Genomic DNA, 15,804 nt, shown 5'->3' on the forward strand with positions numbered 1-15,804 from the left:
GCCGCTTGGCTAGCTTATGCCCGAAATAACAACACACAAACTGTATTCATTTAAGAACTGCTTGGCCCATGAACTCTAGCTTCTTATTGGCTAGTTCTTACATATTGTTCTAACCCATTTCTAATAATGTGTGTAAGCACCCCAAGGTGCGTTTACCGGGAAGATTCTAACCTATGTCCATGTTGGGTCGGAGCTTCATCACGTGTGCCTCAGAGAGCAGAGCTATCGGGAGAGCGGAGCATGGCAAGCATGGCATCTCTGCTCCAGAGCAGAGCTGTTGAGTCGCTCCAGGAGCAGAGCAGAGTCTGACCTCACTTCCTCTTCCGCCCAGCATCCTATTCTGTCTTCTCCTCCCACCTATGCTTTAACCTATCAGGGCCAGCCAAGCAGTTTCTTTATTGCTCAGCCAATGAAATCAACAGATTGATATGACACTCTCACATCACTTTTATCTGCATTTATTTCATGTTGAATTTATTCCCTTGCCATAAGTTTTTGTTTCTTCAGTTTCTTCTGGGATATCTTTTTCTTCTGTGCAACCTCCTCTTCTGGCTTTGGAACAATCTATTCCTTTTCAGTGAGGATCATCTCGACGTGGCAGGGGGAGCTCATGTATGGGTTAATCCGGCCATGAGCTCTGTAAGTTCGTCGGCGTATCTTAGGTGCTTTGTTTACCTGGATGTGCTCAATGACCAGAGAGTCCACATCTAAACCCTTCAGTTCAGCATTGCTCTCCGCATTTTTCAGCATGTGTAGCAAAAATTCTGCACTCTTTTTTGGCCACCGACCCTGTGTCCAGCCCCACTGTTTGGCCTGGGCGCACCTATGGACTCCACCATTGTACCGTCGGAATGGCACACACTGCTTCTTCAAAGTGACATCTTTCAGATACTTGGTGGCTTTTCGGATATGCATACTCTTGATGGCCTGGGCCGTCTCACGGGTGTTCTTAAAGTGAACCCGAAGGTTTGATCCTCTCGATTTGTAGGGTTTTCTGGGTCAAGAGAGTAGCGAACCATCTTCACGGGTCACCTCTGGCCGCTTACAGGAAGAGGAAGTACTGGAGAGTGGTTTTTTAAAATTTCATTTTTATATGTGTGTACCTATTTATGTGTATGTCCACTGTGTGTGTGCAGGTGATTAAGGAGGCCAGAGGAGGAATTGGATTCTCTAGAATTGGAGTCAGAGGTGGTTGTGAGCTTTCCAGGTGGGTGCTGGGAGCTGAACCCCCAAGTCCTGTGCAGGAGCGACATAATATGCTCTTGATCACTGACCCATCTATCTACATTTTAAATTAATGATCTTTAGCTGGGTATGACACACACCTTTAATTCCAGTACTTAGGAGACCAAAACAGGCAGATCTCAACCTGGTCTACATTCTGCCTTCAGGACAACCAGGGCTGCATAGAGAGACCTTGTCTCAAAAACAACAACAAAAACCCAACCAACCAAAGAAACAAACAAAAAAAACTATATAAACAAGCATGATCTTCAGGTTTTTTGCTTTTTTTGTATATTTGTTTTTTGGTTTTTTTGAGGCAGGGTTTCTCTGTGTAACTCTAGCTGTCTTGGAACTCACTCTGTAGACCTGCCTGTGCCTCCTGAGTGCTGGGATTAAAGCTGTGCGCCACCACCACCGGCGATCTTCATGTATCCCATAGCCAATGTGTGGAGGTTAGCTTTTGGATGTCTGTTCCTTCCTTCTACTGTGTGGGTTCCTGGGATCAAACTCATGTCATTAGGCTTGGCAGCAGGTGCCTTTACTCACTGAACCATATTACAGTGCCTCTCTTCCAAAAAAAAGATCCATTATTATTATTTAATTATGTCTGTCTTTATAGGTATGTGCACTTGAGTGAAGGTGCTGAGGGACAAGATGCCCTGGAGCTGGAGTTACAGGCAGCTATGAATGGCTGATGTGGGTTCTTGGAACTGAACTGAAGTCCTTTGCAGGAGCAGGATATACACTTGATAGCTGAGCCGTCTCTCCAACCCCTCTAGTTTTTGTTTGCTTGTTTTTGAGACAGGGCCTCATACATTCGAGCCTGGCCTCAAACTGTCTGGTGTAATTGAGGATGATCCTGAACTGAGGATGATTTTGAATTTTGCTTTATTGTACAAGTGTTTTTCCTGAATGTATGATGTGCACCTTGTGTCTGTCTGATGCCAATGGAGATCAGATCTGGAACTAGAGTTTACTGGTGGTTGTAAGCTATATGTGGATTTTTGAAACTGAATCCAGGATTCTCTGTAAGAGCAACAAGTGCTTTTAACTGTTAAGACATAACTTCAGTCCCAACTTTGCATTTCTAATTCAGTTGTCTCCACCTCCTGAGTACTGGGTTTCCAGGAGTACACAATTATGTTTGCACAATTATGCCTGGATGTTTGCTATTCTCAGGATTGAACCCAAAACCTCATGAGAGGCAAGCACTCTATAACAACTGAGGTCCTTCATCCCAGTTCCTCCTTTATTATATATATTTTAAATTTTTTATTTATTTATGTGCGTTGATGTTTTGCCATGGGTGTTTGTGTTCTGGAACTGAAATTACAGACAGTTGTGAGCTGCCATGTGGGTGCTGGGAATTGAACTCAGGTCCTCTGGGAGATCAGTCAGTGCTCTTAACCACTGAGCCATCTCTCCAGCCCCTATATTTACTTATTTAGTGTGTGCACACGTAACCTGAGTGGAGGTCAGACTTATAGGAGACATAGACTATAAGAGGACAACTTATAGGAGTGTTTCTGTACTTGTGGATCCTGAAGATTAAACTCAGGTTAGTAGATTGTGTTGCAAATGCCTTAAGGTGCTGACCTGTGTTGATGGCTCACAATTATTTTTGCTCTTTATTAATTTTTTTAAATTTTGACAAAGTGTCTTACTGAATAGCCAGGTCTGGCCTTGGTAGGCCCCTGAGTACTGAGGTTGCACATGTACCATCATGTTGGGCTTTAATGTCCGTTAGGAAGAAGGTAGCATCTTGTCCAGGGCTAGAAAGTTCCACTTGCTAAGTCAAATCCTTTTGTGCATTATACCCAGATAACTGAGTTCTGAAGTTTTCCTGCTCTTCCTGGGCCTGGAGTACATCTGTGTGAGCATTGTGATTGTTCAGTTTGATTCTTTAGTGTGTCCCCTTTCCAGAGTCTCAAACAATTTTTTTTTTGTTTTTTTTGTTTTTCAAGACAGGGTTTCTCTGCAGCTTTGTAGCCTGTCCTGGAACTAGCTTTTGTAGACCAGGCTGGCTTTGAACTCACAAAGATCCACCTGCCTCTGCCTCCCGAGTGCTGGGATTAAAAGCGTGCACCACCACTGCCCGGCTACAATTTCATTTCCTTGTTTTAGCATCCACAGAAACAGACAGGCTTTCCTTCCCGTTCTTGAGCTTTCCATTATGTCAAAAGTGACTGCCACCCCCATGAACCATTGTCCCGTGCTGTGCCAGGCCCAACCTTCCTGGAACCAGCTTCCTGTCATGGATCCCACGCAGCGTGGTCCCCCCACACTATGGTGGTGTCAGGGCCTTTGTCTTCTTTGTGGCTGTATATTCCAGCAGGCCACTGTGCCTTTATGTTCTCCCCAGACATTTTGTGTCAGGCTGACCTCGAACTGACGACCCTCATNTTCTAGAGGACCTGAGTTCAGTTCCCAACAACCTTATGGTGGTTCACAACCATTTATAATGAGATCTAGTGTTCTCTTCTGGTGCAGGGATACATGCAGACAGATCATTGTATATATAATAAATAAATCTTTTAAAAAAAGATTAATTTTGAGGAGCTGGAATGCTGGTTCAGCAGTTAAGAGCACTGGCTATTATTCCAGAGGTCCTGAGTTCAATTCCCAGCATGATGGAGGTGGGTCTTGTATCTTATCTGTTGCTTTGATTGGTTAATAATAAAGAAAATGTCTCGGCCCTCATAGGACAGAAAATTAGGTAGGCGGAGTAGACAGAAGAGAATGCTGGGAAAAAGAAGCTTAGTCAGAGAGTCTTGATGCTCCCACGCCAGACAGATGCAGGTTAAGATCCTCCCTGGTAAGCCAGCTCGTGGGCTACATAGAATATTAGAAATGGGTTAGAACAATATGTAAGAGCTAGCCAATAAGAAACTGGAACTAGCCGGGCCAGGCAGTGTTTGAAAGAATACAGTTTCCATGTAATTATTTTGGGGCATAAGCTAGCCATGCGGGCGGCCGGGTGCTGGGGGACGCACCTATTTCAACAGATGGCGCACCAGCACCCATATGGCAGCTCACAACTGTCTGTAATTCTAGTTCCAGGGGTCAAACACCCACGGCAAAACACCAGTGCACATAAAATAAAAATAAGTAAATTAAAGATTTAATTTTGGGACAAGAGAGATTTAAGATGCAAGAGCATTTAAGATGCAAGAGCATTTAAGATGCAAGAGCATTTAAGAGCATGTACTGCTCTTCTAGAAGGCTTGAGTTCATTCTCAGCAACTTCATCAGGTGGCTCACAACTGTCTGGAACTCTAGTTTTAGGCCAGAGCCTCTAAGGGTACCTGCACTTGTGTACATCTTTATGCATATGGAAAAGTAAATCTTAAAACTCTTTAAAAATTTATATTCCTGCTCGTGTGTATGTCCTGTGCATGTGCACACACACACATCCATGTGTGCTTTATGAACCTGGAGACCAGAAGATGGAGTTGGAGATTTTGGAACCGGAATTACAGATATTTGTGAGTTACCCAATATGGGTTTTGGAACTCAATCCAGGATGCCCTTCACTCCAGCTCCTCCTGCATCCACTTTGCAGATACTGGGATTTAGGTGTATGTTGTCATGCTGGCTCTCAGCCTGGCTTAGTAAAACCAGAATAACATATGTTTTGATAGCTATTGTTTCAGTATTTATAATAAAGTGTATGATCTGATATAATTGAAATCTGATTACTAATTGATCATTATAATCTAGATTTCTTCAAAATATAGTCATTTTGAATTCAAAAGTTAAGAAAAAAATAAAAAATACCCCCTGGACTGATTGGACCTCACCTTTTGCTTAGAAGGGGTTGGGGAAAGAATATTCCTTTTAGTAACCTTCTTAGGAACTTTGCCTCATAGTCATTTTTCAGTAACTTGTTTGCCGCATATATCAATACTCATAAGCTGAACTGGGATTTTGTGTATCAGCTGATACACTCTCATTCTGGTTTGTTGCTTGGCTTTCTGCTTTCTTGGCAACAGGTCAGTTTCCATAGCATTGCCATTTCTGTATAGAACTCTTAGTGAGCTGAGAGGTTGGGGTTGGTGCTATAGTCCTCTTACCCTGATATAGCTGATATAAACTTCAGTATCTGAGATTTCATATCGTCTTGAAAATTTATGAATTTTTTTTTTTTTTTTTTTTTTTTTTTTTTTATTTTTAGAGNCTCCCAGAGATCCGCCTACTCTGTCTCCCAAGTTCTGGCGTGTATGCCATCCCCACCCAGCAATTTCTGAATGTTCTTTAAGAAAGGGTTTGTTGCTGGGCGGTTGGTGGCGCACGCTTTTAATCCCAGCACTCCGGAGGCAGAGGCAGGCGGATCTCTGGGAGTTCGAGACCAGCCTGGTCTACAGAGCTAGTTTCAGGACAGGCTCCAAAGCCACAAAGAAACCCTGTCTCGAAAAAAACAAAAACAAAACAAAAAAAAAAAAAAAAAAAAAACAAAAAAAAAAAAAAGAGAAAGGGTTTGTTTCTGTAGAAAAAGAAGATTGGAATCCAAATTTTTTGTCTTACTAAATGCATGGCAAGAGAAAAGTAGATGTTTTAATATTAATCACTTGGAATGTAAGTCCTGTAAAACTATATTTGAGACAAAGCTAGCAATAGCCTTTAGGCATTCCTAAAACACTCAGCTTTTACCGTAGATACTTAGTTGGTTGTCTCTTTAGTGGTAAAGGAAACATAACAATTTGAAATATTACATTTGGCTGAAGAAACTGCTCAGCAGGTTAAGAGCACTTGCTACTCTCACAAGGACCCGAGTTTGATTCCCAGCACCCACATGGTATCTCACAATGTAACTTCTAGTTTGGGGATCCAGTGCCCTTTTTTTGGCCTCCATACGAACCAGGCACACATGTGGTATACTCATATACATGTGGGCAAAACACATATACATATAGGCATTAAAAAAGCCTAAAGTTTATAAATGAAATTACCTTGTTGAAATAAGATGATGTACATTTAAGTATTTAGTATTTTTCAAGAGTCTGATTTCCCTCATGACATGTCTGTTGCCTTACTTTTCACACATTCCATTTTTGTGCATGTTTTCAGGACCCATTATGTAAGGAGGTGACGGACTCCTTACACTCCAGCAGTGCACAGACACTGGACATTCTCTGTTACTATTACACTGGCAACTCTCCTAAAGGCTAATAAGTGTGCTTTTTTGCTTATGAAAAAATTAACATCAGAAAAATAGAATATTAGTGAGTTACATGACCAATTGCCAGTAATTTATATATTTGTAGTTAAGATTTTTGTAGTCAGGCATGGCGGTGCATGCTTTTAACGTGGTGGTTCTCAACCTTTCTAAAGTTGTTACCCTTTAATACATTTTCTCATTGTGGTGACCCCCAACCATAAAATTGCTTTCATTACTACTTCATAACTAATTTTGCTATTGTTATGAATCATACTATAAATATTTGATATGCAGGATATCTGATATGCGACCCCTATGTAAGGGGTCAAAAAACAACCAAAGAGGTGGCAACCCACAGACTGAGAACCGGTTCTTTAATCCCTGCAGAGGTTGGTGGAGCTCAGATCTCTTAGTTTGAGGCTAGCCTGGTCTACAGAGTAAATTCCAGGATAGCCAGAGCTACACAGAGAAACCTAGTCTTGAAATACAACAAAGACCTGTAAGTGTAAGATTATGCACAATTATATATGATATATTATTAGCTTATGATTTTTTGGTGTATTTCCTTTAAAAATTTTCTGGCTGAAGTTTTCTAAATGTGCTTTGTGTGTGGGTGTGGTGTGAGGTATTGATCCTCTACATCGAGCTATATTCTGCCTATAAGGTGGTATGTATGCATGCATCATAGCACATAACTTTGGATATTAAATAGAATTATTTAATGGGTACTTCTCTATCATAGAATTCCTAGTCTGATAGAGTAAAAGCCATGTAACAGTGTATCTCTGTGCTTTAGAAATTTAGGGCCATGGTGAATCTAGTAAGATGATTGAAATGGGGTACAGAGGGAAGACTTTCCAAAGATGCCTCTCGTTTTGAACCAGGACCTATCATGTAGATCAGGATGGCATTGAGTTCCAGATTTTTTTTTTTTAAACTCACACATTTTTTCCCCCCAGACTCACAGACGTGCACCTGCCTCTGTCTCACCTGTACTAAGATTAAAGGCATGGTCACTATACCTGGCAAGTTCCAGATCTTTTTTGGCTCCTCCTGATAGCTTAAATTAAAAGTGTATGCCAAAGTCTTTGGTTTCAGAAAGGAAGATACTGCAGGCTGATGATGCAGGTTCATGTTTTGATCGAATCCCAAGGGTAAAGAGACTTGTGATTTTGTTTTTTTGAGACAGTCTCACTTTGTAGTTCTGAATTTCACTGAGATCCATCTACTTTGCCTTGTGAATGCTAGATTTAAAGATGTGACCTCCACATCCTGTGGGCTTGTGTGTGTATTTTTTTAGAACCCCATTAAGTAATGGGGACACATTCTAAAGAAGAAAGGAAATGTTAGATGGTATCTCAGTTTAAGTGCAATGGAGTTCATTTAGAGAAGCTACTATGGTACCTGTTGATCACTTGACGTGGCTTCAATGCATTCTCCCTTTCTCACAGTGCTGGGGATAGAAGCCATGCCGGTACTCTAACACTGGTCTACATCCCCTAGTCTCACTGCAGGGGCCTCTCTCAGGCTAGGTATGTAGTTAGGGATAGAGCGCTTGCATGCTTGCTATGTCTGAAACAGTAATTTCTTTCCGGGCACTACAAAGGAAAATAAAAGGATAGTAAACAGGAGGTGTGTGAAGCTGGTGCAGACGGTTTCATGGTAAATTTTTAAAGCTGAAGAAAATAGACTCTACAATAATAACAGATAATGTAAAGTAAAACATCACCACAATGATTTATGAAATATGTATTTTGCATACTTGTATGTATTGTAGTTTTTTCCTCCTCATCCTTCCCTTCCCTATTTTCATTTCTTTACCTAATTTTATTTATTTATTTTGAAATTGCTTGTATATGCCCTGGAACACATATGCCCTGGGGTAAATGTGAAGGTGTCTCCCTCCGTTGTGGGTTCTGGGAACCATTCAGGCCATCAGGCTTGCATGGCAAGCACTTTTACTTGCTGAGCCATCTGTAGATCTTAACTTTCTGTTTTAAAACTACATTCTCTACCTTTGAAAATCATTATCCTTTAGTCCAGGGCACTGAAAAAGCTTAAGCCAGAGAGTGATTGAATTGAAGTTGGAAGGACGTGATGGGAGGATGTAAGGAAGGGTTCACTGAAGTTGGAGGAGACTGTTGGCTCAACTTTGTTTTTAGGACAGTCTTTTGCTCTGGGCAATGTTGTTTTTGGCTTAGTGGTGCCGCCCCAGCCTCCCTCTAGCTATCATTCATGATACTGGTCTACAGTGCTGGAACCTTGCACATAGGACATGCTCACCTGTGCAGAGGCCTGCTGAGGCCCAGGATCAGTGTTGGGATTGCTTCTCCACCTTATTTTTTTAAGATTTATTTTATTAGAACGAGAGCGTCTGTCTGTCTGTCTGTCTGTCTGTCTGTCTGTGTACATGATTGTGTACCCATGGAGACCAGAAGAGGATGCCATCTCCTGTGGAGTCAGTTACAGGCAGTTTGAGCTGCCTGACTTTGTTCCTGAAAAGAGCAGTTCATATTCTTAACTGCTGGGCAATCTCTCTAGCCATCACCTTATTTTTTTTAGTAAGTCTCTTACTGAGCCTGAAACTCACTGTTCACATAGACTGGATGGTCAGCAGGCCACTGGGATCTGCCTGCCTCTGTCTGCTGTACTAGAGTTACAGACTCAAACTTCTGTGCCTACTTTTCACAGGGGGTCCTCATGTTTGCATGGCAAGCATTTTACCTACTGAGCTAGCTCTCCAGCTTGGCAGTGAGCATCTGCTATATGCTAGGCTCTGTCCTAGGTGTCATATAAAGCACTGAGCAAAATGTACACCGGGCCCTTAGGGAATTATTAAGTTCTTGTGAGGGAATGCTGCTGGAATACTTCAGGAGAGTGAGAAAAATGTATTTGAAACTTCCATCTATTAGCATAGAGATTTTTAAATATTTATTTATTTATTATATATACAATATTCTGTCTGTGTGTATGTCTGCAGGCCAGAAGAGGGCACCAGACCTCATTACAGATGGTTGTGAGCCACCATGTGGTTGCCGGGAATTGAACTCAGGACCTTTGGAAGAGCAGGCAATGCTCTTAATCGCTGAGCCATCTCTCCAGCCCCTAGCATAGAGATTTTTATCTCTGTTCACATGTGTGTTTGGTGACAACTTGCATTGGGTTAAAGAGTTTATATTTCTTTATTGTCAGGCTCTCAATATGTAGCCCAGGCTGGCCACGAATTTTTATCTCCTGAGTTTATGCCTAGCTATAGAACTTTATAAATGCCTTATTTAGTCAACTTTGATTATTATGTACCACCTTCTGGATACAAATATGTATCTAATATTTTTATTGATTTTTTTTTTTTATTGAGCTCTATATTCTCTGCTCCCCTCCCTGGCTTCCCCTCCCCCCTTCAACCCTCTCCCAAGGTCCCGATGCTCCCAATTTAAGTAAATTAAAGAGATCTTGTCTTTTTCTACTTTCTGTAGTAGAAAGAGCGGGCTGCGTCTCGCCGCCTGGCTAGCTTAACCCCCAAAATAACCACAAAGAAATTGTATTAATTAAATTACTGCTTGGCCCATTAGTTTTAGCCTCTTATTGGCTAACTCTTATATCTTGATTTAGCCCATTTTTAATAATCTGTTCACCATGAGGTCATGGCTTATCGGGAAAGATTCAGCATGTCTGACCTGGAAGCTCCATGGCAGCTCTTTCTCCTTCTTCCTCTCAGCATTCAGTTCTGTCATCCCCTCCTACCTCAGCTCTGCCCTATCAAAAGGCCAAGGCAGTTTTTTTTTTATTCAACCAATAAAAGCAACACAAATGCAGAAGGACCTCCTATACCAACTTCCCACATATGGAAAAAAGAAAGCATATTTAACAAGGGGTGCTGGCATAACTGGATATCAACATGTAGAAGAATGAAAACAGACCCATATCTATCACCATGTACAAAACTCAAGTCCAAATGGATCAAAGACTTCAACATAAAGCCAGCCACACTGAACCTTATAGAGGAGAAAGTGGGAAGTACACTTGAACGTATTGGCACAGGAGACCACTAAATATAACCACAGCAGCACAGACACTGAGAGAAACAATTAATAAATGGGACTTCCTGAAACTGAAAAGCTTCTGTAAAGTAAAGGACACAGTCAACAAGACAAAATGACAGCCTACAGAATGAGAAAAGATCTTCACTAACCCCACATCAGACAGAGGTCTGATCTCCAAAATATACAAAGAACTCAAGAAACTGGACACCAAAAGAACACATAATCCAATGGAAAAAAAAAATGGAGTAAAGACCTAAACAGAGAACTCTCAACAGAGGAATCTAAAATGGCTGAAAGACATTTAAGGAAATGTTCAACATCCTTAGTCGTCAAAGAAATGCAAATCAAAACAACTCTGAGATTCCATCTTACACCTGTAAGAATGGCCAAGATCAAAAACACTGATGACAACTTATGCTGGAGAGGTTGTGGGGAAAAGGGAACACTCCTGCATTGCTGGTAGGAATGCAAGCTGGTACAACCCCTTTGGATGTCAGTGTGGCGATTTCTCAGAAAATTAGGAAACAACCTTCCTCAAGACCTAGTAATACCACTTTTGGGTATATAACCAAAGGATTCTCAGTTGTGCCACAAGGACATGTGCTCAAACATGTTCATAGCAACTTTGTTTGTCATAGCCAGAACCTGGAAACAACTTAAATGTCCCTTGATTGAAGAATGGATAAGGAAAATGTGGTACAGTTACACAATGGAGTATTGCACAGCAGAAAAAAATAACGACAGCTTGAATTTTGCAGGAAAATGGATAGAGCTAGAAAACATTATTTTGAGTGAGGTAACCCAGACCCAGAAAGACAATTATCATATGTACTCACTCATAGGTGGTTTTTAAACATAAAGCAAAGAAAGCCACATGTTTTTCTTTTGATGGTGAGATGCTGTGTCTGTACAAAAGTTTTAACTGAAACTTTTTTTTTTTAAGCAAGATTTCACAGTGTAGCCCGGCTGCCTCAAGTTTACTTTGTTGTTTAGGCTGACTTTTGAACTCTCAGTCCTCTGATCTAAGATTCTCAGTTAAAGTTTCAAATTTTATGTAGATAAATTTATCATATTTTTGAATTCTAGGCTCCCCCTGAGACATGGTTTTTCTCAGTGTATCAGCCCTGGTTGTCCTGGAACTCGCCCTGTAGACCGTGCGGGCCTTGAACTTACAAAGATCTCCCTGCTTTTGCCTACTGAGTGCTAGAATTAAAGACTTGCACCACCACTGCCTAGCGAATTCTAGGCATTATTAAACTTGGTTTTTGTTTGCCAGGAGGAAGATGATTTTTAAAGAAGTTTTTACTCATCAATAATTCCTTTTTGTGATTAGTATTTTTACAGCTTATGAGAAAGAAAGTTATTTAGCTCAAGTATGGTGACCAACATGTAAACCCTGCAACAAAGAGGTGAATGCAAGAGAATTACAGGTTTGAGGCCAGTGGACCACAGGGTAGGATAAAGTGGTTTCTACCTTTTGACAAGTTTGCTACATCATAAATACCAAGAAATCTGTGTACCAGTTGTGGTAGTAGAACATGCAAAAAGCCTGAGGTCATTGTCAGTTCAGGCACAGAAGTCGCTGCTGAAGGCAGTGGGCAGGCAACAGGTTTAAAAAAGGAAATCATAATGAAAGACTGGGATTTGTGGGGCAGGGAGAGGTGGGTTCTAATGAGAATATGCTGGACAATATGTTAAACGTTTAGAGCATTGCCTTCTGCTCAAGTTGGGGATGATTCCCTTAGGATTCTTTTCTTGATTCCTACAGCTGCCACTGCACTGTTCATGACTGTATCCATGGGAACATAAGTAGGATAACATAAGTTTATAACTTGTTGCTAGGCAGATGTAGCTCACCATGTATTAAAATGTTCTCATTAAAAAGTGTTTGAAGGGCCAGGGTTTAACTCTGGTAGAGAGTTTGCGTAGCATGCAGGGTATGGGTTTGGTCCTTAGTACTGCAGATGAATGAACGAATGAATGTATGAACGAATGAATGATAAAAAGGGCAAAGCGTTTGGTATTTGCTTCTAGTAGGGGAAGGTAAACAGGGCAGTTTAAAATTACCACTCCAAAATTACATAAATCTTTTGTCATAGAAATGGTTAGTCTTGTTTTTATTTGATTGGATGTTTGAAATGAAGGCAAATATTTGGAAGCCTAGTCCCTTAGACATAAAGTTCTAGTGTGTGTAGACTTTAATGTGACACTTGGCCTGTCCCATTGTGTATGTCAGCTCTCAAAGTGGTCTTTCCTACATCTTCTGCCTCAGACTTGAACAATTAGCAGGGGAGGCCTTATGGGCATTAAGATAACCTGTGTCTTTCTTTGGTTAATTCTTTTGAATTATAATTTTTAAGTAGGTAATAATAGCATTGATAGAAAGATGACTTTTTTTCTGTCCTGGAACTAGCTTTTGTAGACCAGGCTGGCCTCGAACTCAGAGATCCATCTGCCTCTGCCTCCCAAGTGCTGGGATTAAAGGCGTGGACCACTACTGCCTGGCAAAGATGACTTAATTTTAAAAGGCATATCACGAATTGTAATTGGCCTCTAGTTGTGTTGTCCATGCAGGCACATGCAGCACTCATAATTTAAAAAACAAGGCTGAGAGATGTTAAGTAATTAGTACAAGGTGTAGCCTTTTTGTCTCACAGCTGATACTTTCCAAGAAAGCAGGGTCCATAATTTTGCTGTGTGCCCTGTGTCAAGTCAGTTTCTGTGGGGTAGAAGTTTATGTAGGGTAAAGGCTGGTTTTACAATGATAGTTGATATGCTTTTCATTTATTAGCTTTGAATTTATATGGCTGTGACTCAGATCTCTTTTTGCATAGCACTTATTTTCTTTTTTTTCTCTCTCTCTTTTGTTTTTGTGTTTTCAAGACAGGGTTTCTCTGTGTAACGGTCCTGGTTGTCCTGGAATTTACTCTGTAGACTAGCCAGAACTCACAGAGATCTGCTTGCTTCTGCCTCCTGAATGCTGGAATCATGCCCCATCATGCCCAGCACACTGATTTGTATATTTAACAAAAGAACCTTATATAATTTCTGGATTTTATACTGGGAACATTTGAAAATATGTCATTTCTCATTATTTTCTCCCTCCCTCCCTCCCTCCTTTCCTCCCTCCCTCTCTCCCTCCCTTCCTTCTTCTTATTTTGGTTTTTCTAGACAGGGTTTGTCTGTGTATCCCCGAGTTCTAGGACAGCCAGGGCTACACAGAGAAACTGTCTTGAAAAACTGAAAACAAAACAAAAATAAAAAAACTTTATGGTTAATCTGCTAAGTAGGGATTGTTTAGCTGGCTTCAAATGAGAACACTGAGCAGTTGTTTTTGTTATTTAAGATACTCTCAGAGATCCACCTGCCTCTGTCTCTGGAGTGCTAGTATTAAAGGCCTGCACCACTCCTGGCTGTAACATCATTTTAAATGTGCTTATAAAACTCAACTGTTAGCACTGGCAGAAGCCCTAAACTGAGGTCTCAGCATCCACATCACATGGTGGTGCACAACCATTTTTAACTCCAGTTTTAAGGGATTTGATGCTCTCCTGTGGTTTTCAGAGGACAGGACTCACTTGTAGTGTACATAGACATGCAAGTGAATCATTCTTAAATGTAAAAGTCAAAATAAATTTGAAAAAAAATATTACAATTGAATCTAGTACTGGTGTCTAGGTTACTGTTTTAAACTAATTTGTTCTGGCGCTCTTGCATCTGATCTTAGGAGGTGTTTTGTTAGTTAAGCTCTGGAGAAGGATCTGTTCCCTTTGTTTTGACAGAAATCTGAGTCCTTTTGCCATGAGGGAAGTCTGCTTCAGTCTTCCTGGTAGAGCTGGGGTTCTCTTTAGGAACATTGTAAATGTTTGCAGCCTTAAGGAATGGCTGGGTGGTAAGTAGATGAAAGACCTGCTCAGGAGACCTCTCCTACCTGTCATCTCTTGGCAGTGATCACATTTCTCTCACTTCTACTAAGTCTTGTATTCTCAGAAGCAGTGTTTCTCGTTATGATTATAGAATTGTTTGTTCCTCACCTGAGTGTCAGCTTGTCCGTCTCTGGACTATTTAACCTTTAACTATTCTGTCATCTACTCACCTGCCTGTCCTCCATGCCTGTCCTCAAGATTTAGTTTTAATTCAAGTTTAGTAATATTTAGTAACTGATAACTCCTGGCTATGGCTGGAGTGTGGTGTAGCCCTCCTGTGGTGTGGGAGCTCTAGAGAAGAGGACCACGGTTTCTGGCAGAGAGGGACATGGTCATATTGGATGGATATCAGTTAGAATTGGTGGTCTTGGAGTCATTTCATTCCTGTGGTTGACTCTTTAGAAAAGTTAAGCAGTTGAATATTTAGGTAGGTAGTGCAGGCATATGGTACAAATCCAAAAGATGTTAAATGGTTTGCATGGCACAAATATCTTTTTTCTTCACTCCCACTCTGTTTCCTGTAGCTGGAAACTGCCATTTTTACCTGATTAACTGGCTTCCTGGAGCTCCTGTTCAGGTATGGGAATGTTTGGGCTGCTGTGGCAGGTGCAGAATGATTCTGGAGCAGTTTGTCTTGTGATGCTCCATGGCATTCCTTCCTCTCAGTATGTTCCCTATGGCCACTTGTGCCTCTTAACTCTCCTCCATCCCCCTTTCTCATGACATCTTAATTCTACCCCTCTTTTTTGGTTTGTTTGAGATAAGGTCTTTTGACTGACCTTGAATTTGTTATTCTGTCTCCATTCCAAGTGCTATATGCATATGTGTGTGTGTGAGATAGTCTTCTAGGTAGCACAAGCTTGTCTTGAATTCAAAATTCTTGTGCCTCAGTTTCTCTAGAGCTGGAATTGCAGGTGTGTGCCATTATATTAAATGTTTTTCTTTGTTTTATAATTTATTTTGCCTATGTAAACAGTAGATATTTGTAAAAATGGTTTCTGAAGATAGTTTTGTAAAATGTTCTGTGTTGAATGTTGGATATTGCACATGTAGCAGAGACAGGACTCTGTGTGCATTTGTCTTTGGCTGGAGCTCTTAGGTGACTTCTGTTCTCATATTTAAGGTGCAGTTACAGGTCTATCTATTGACCCTTTTCTTTTTGTTCTTTGGGGTTTCAGATAATTTCTATTGCTCTTTTTATTTGTGTATGAGAAGGGCATGTGTGTGATAAGAGGACAATTTCTTGAATTAGTTTTTTCCTTCTCCCAAGTTAGCTGTGGGCATTGATCTCAGTTGTCAGTCTTGGTGGCAAATACCATGGTCTTGAAAAACAAAAAACAAAACTAAAACCACACAAAAAAAAATCACAGGCCATTTCATCCTTCCATCGTCAAGTCTTCAAGTCTAATATCAGAATAGCTATTTCTTTAAAAACTATTATAAGTTTAAGTAA

At 40.8% G+C, this 15,804-nt stretch overlaps 1 protein-coding gene and 1 pseudogene across 1 annotated transcript in view; one reads left to right on the forward strand and one right to left on the reverse strand.

The window, feature by feature from the left end:
- The window catches only part of Rcor1 (REST corepressor 1), an 86,800-nt gene that overhangs the window by 15,342 nt on the left and 55,654 nt on the right, over window positions 1-15,804 (forward strand). The gene's annotated exons all lie outside the window — the stretch shown is intronic.
- LOC126509067 (60S ribosomal protein L17-like) lies at window positions 38-3,242 on the reverse strand (annotated as a pseudogene).

The sequence above is a fragment of the Alexandromys fortis genome, unplaced genomic scaffold, assembly GCF_014885135.2.
Source record: "Alexandromys fortis isolate MF-2015 unplaced genomic scaffold, M_Fortis_MF-2015_v1.1 scaffold_91, whole genome shotgun sequence".
Taxonomy (NCBI): domain Eukaryota; kingdom Metazoa; phylum Chordata; class Mammalia; order Rodentia; family Cricetidae; genus Alexandromys; species Alexandromys fortis.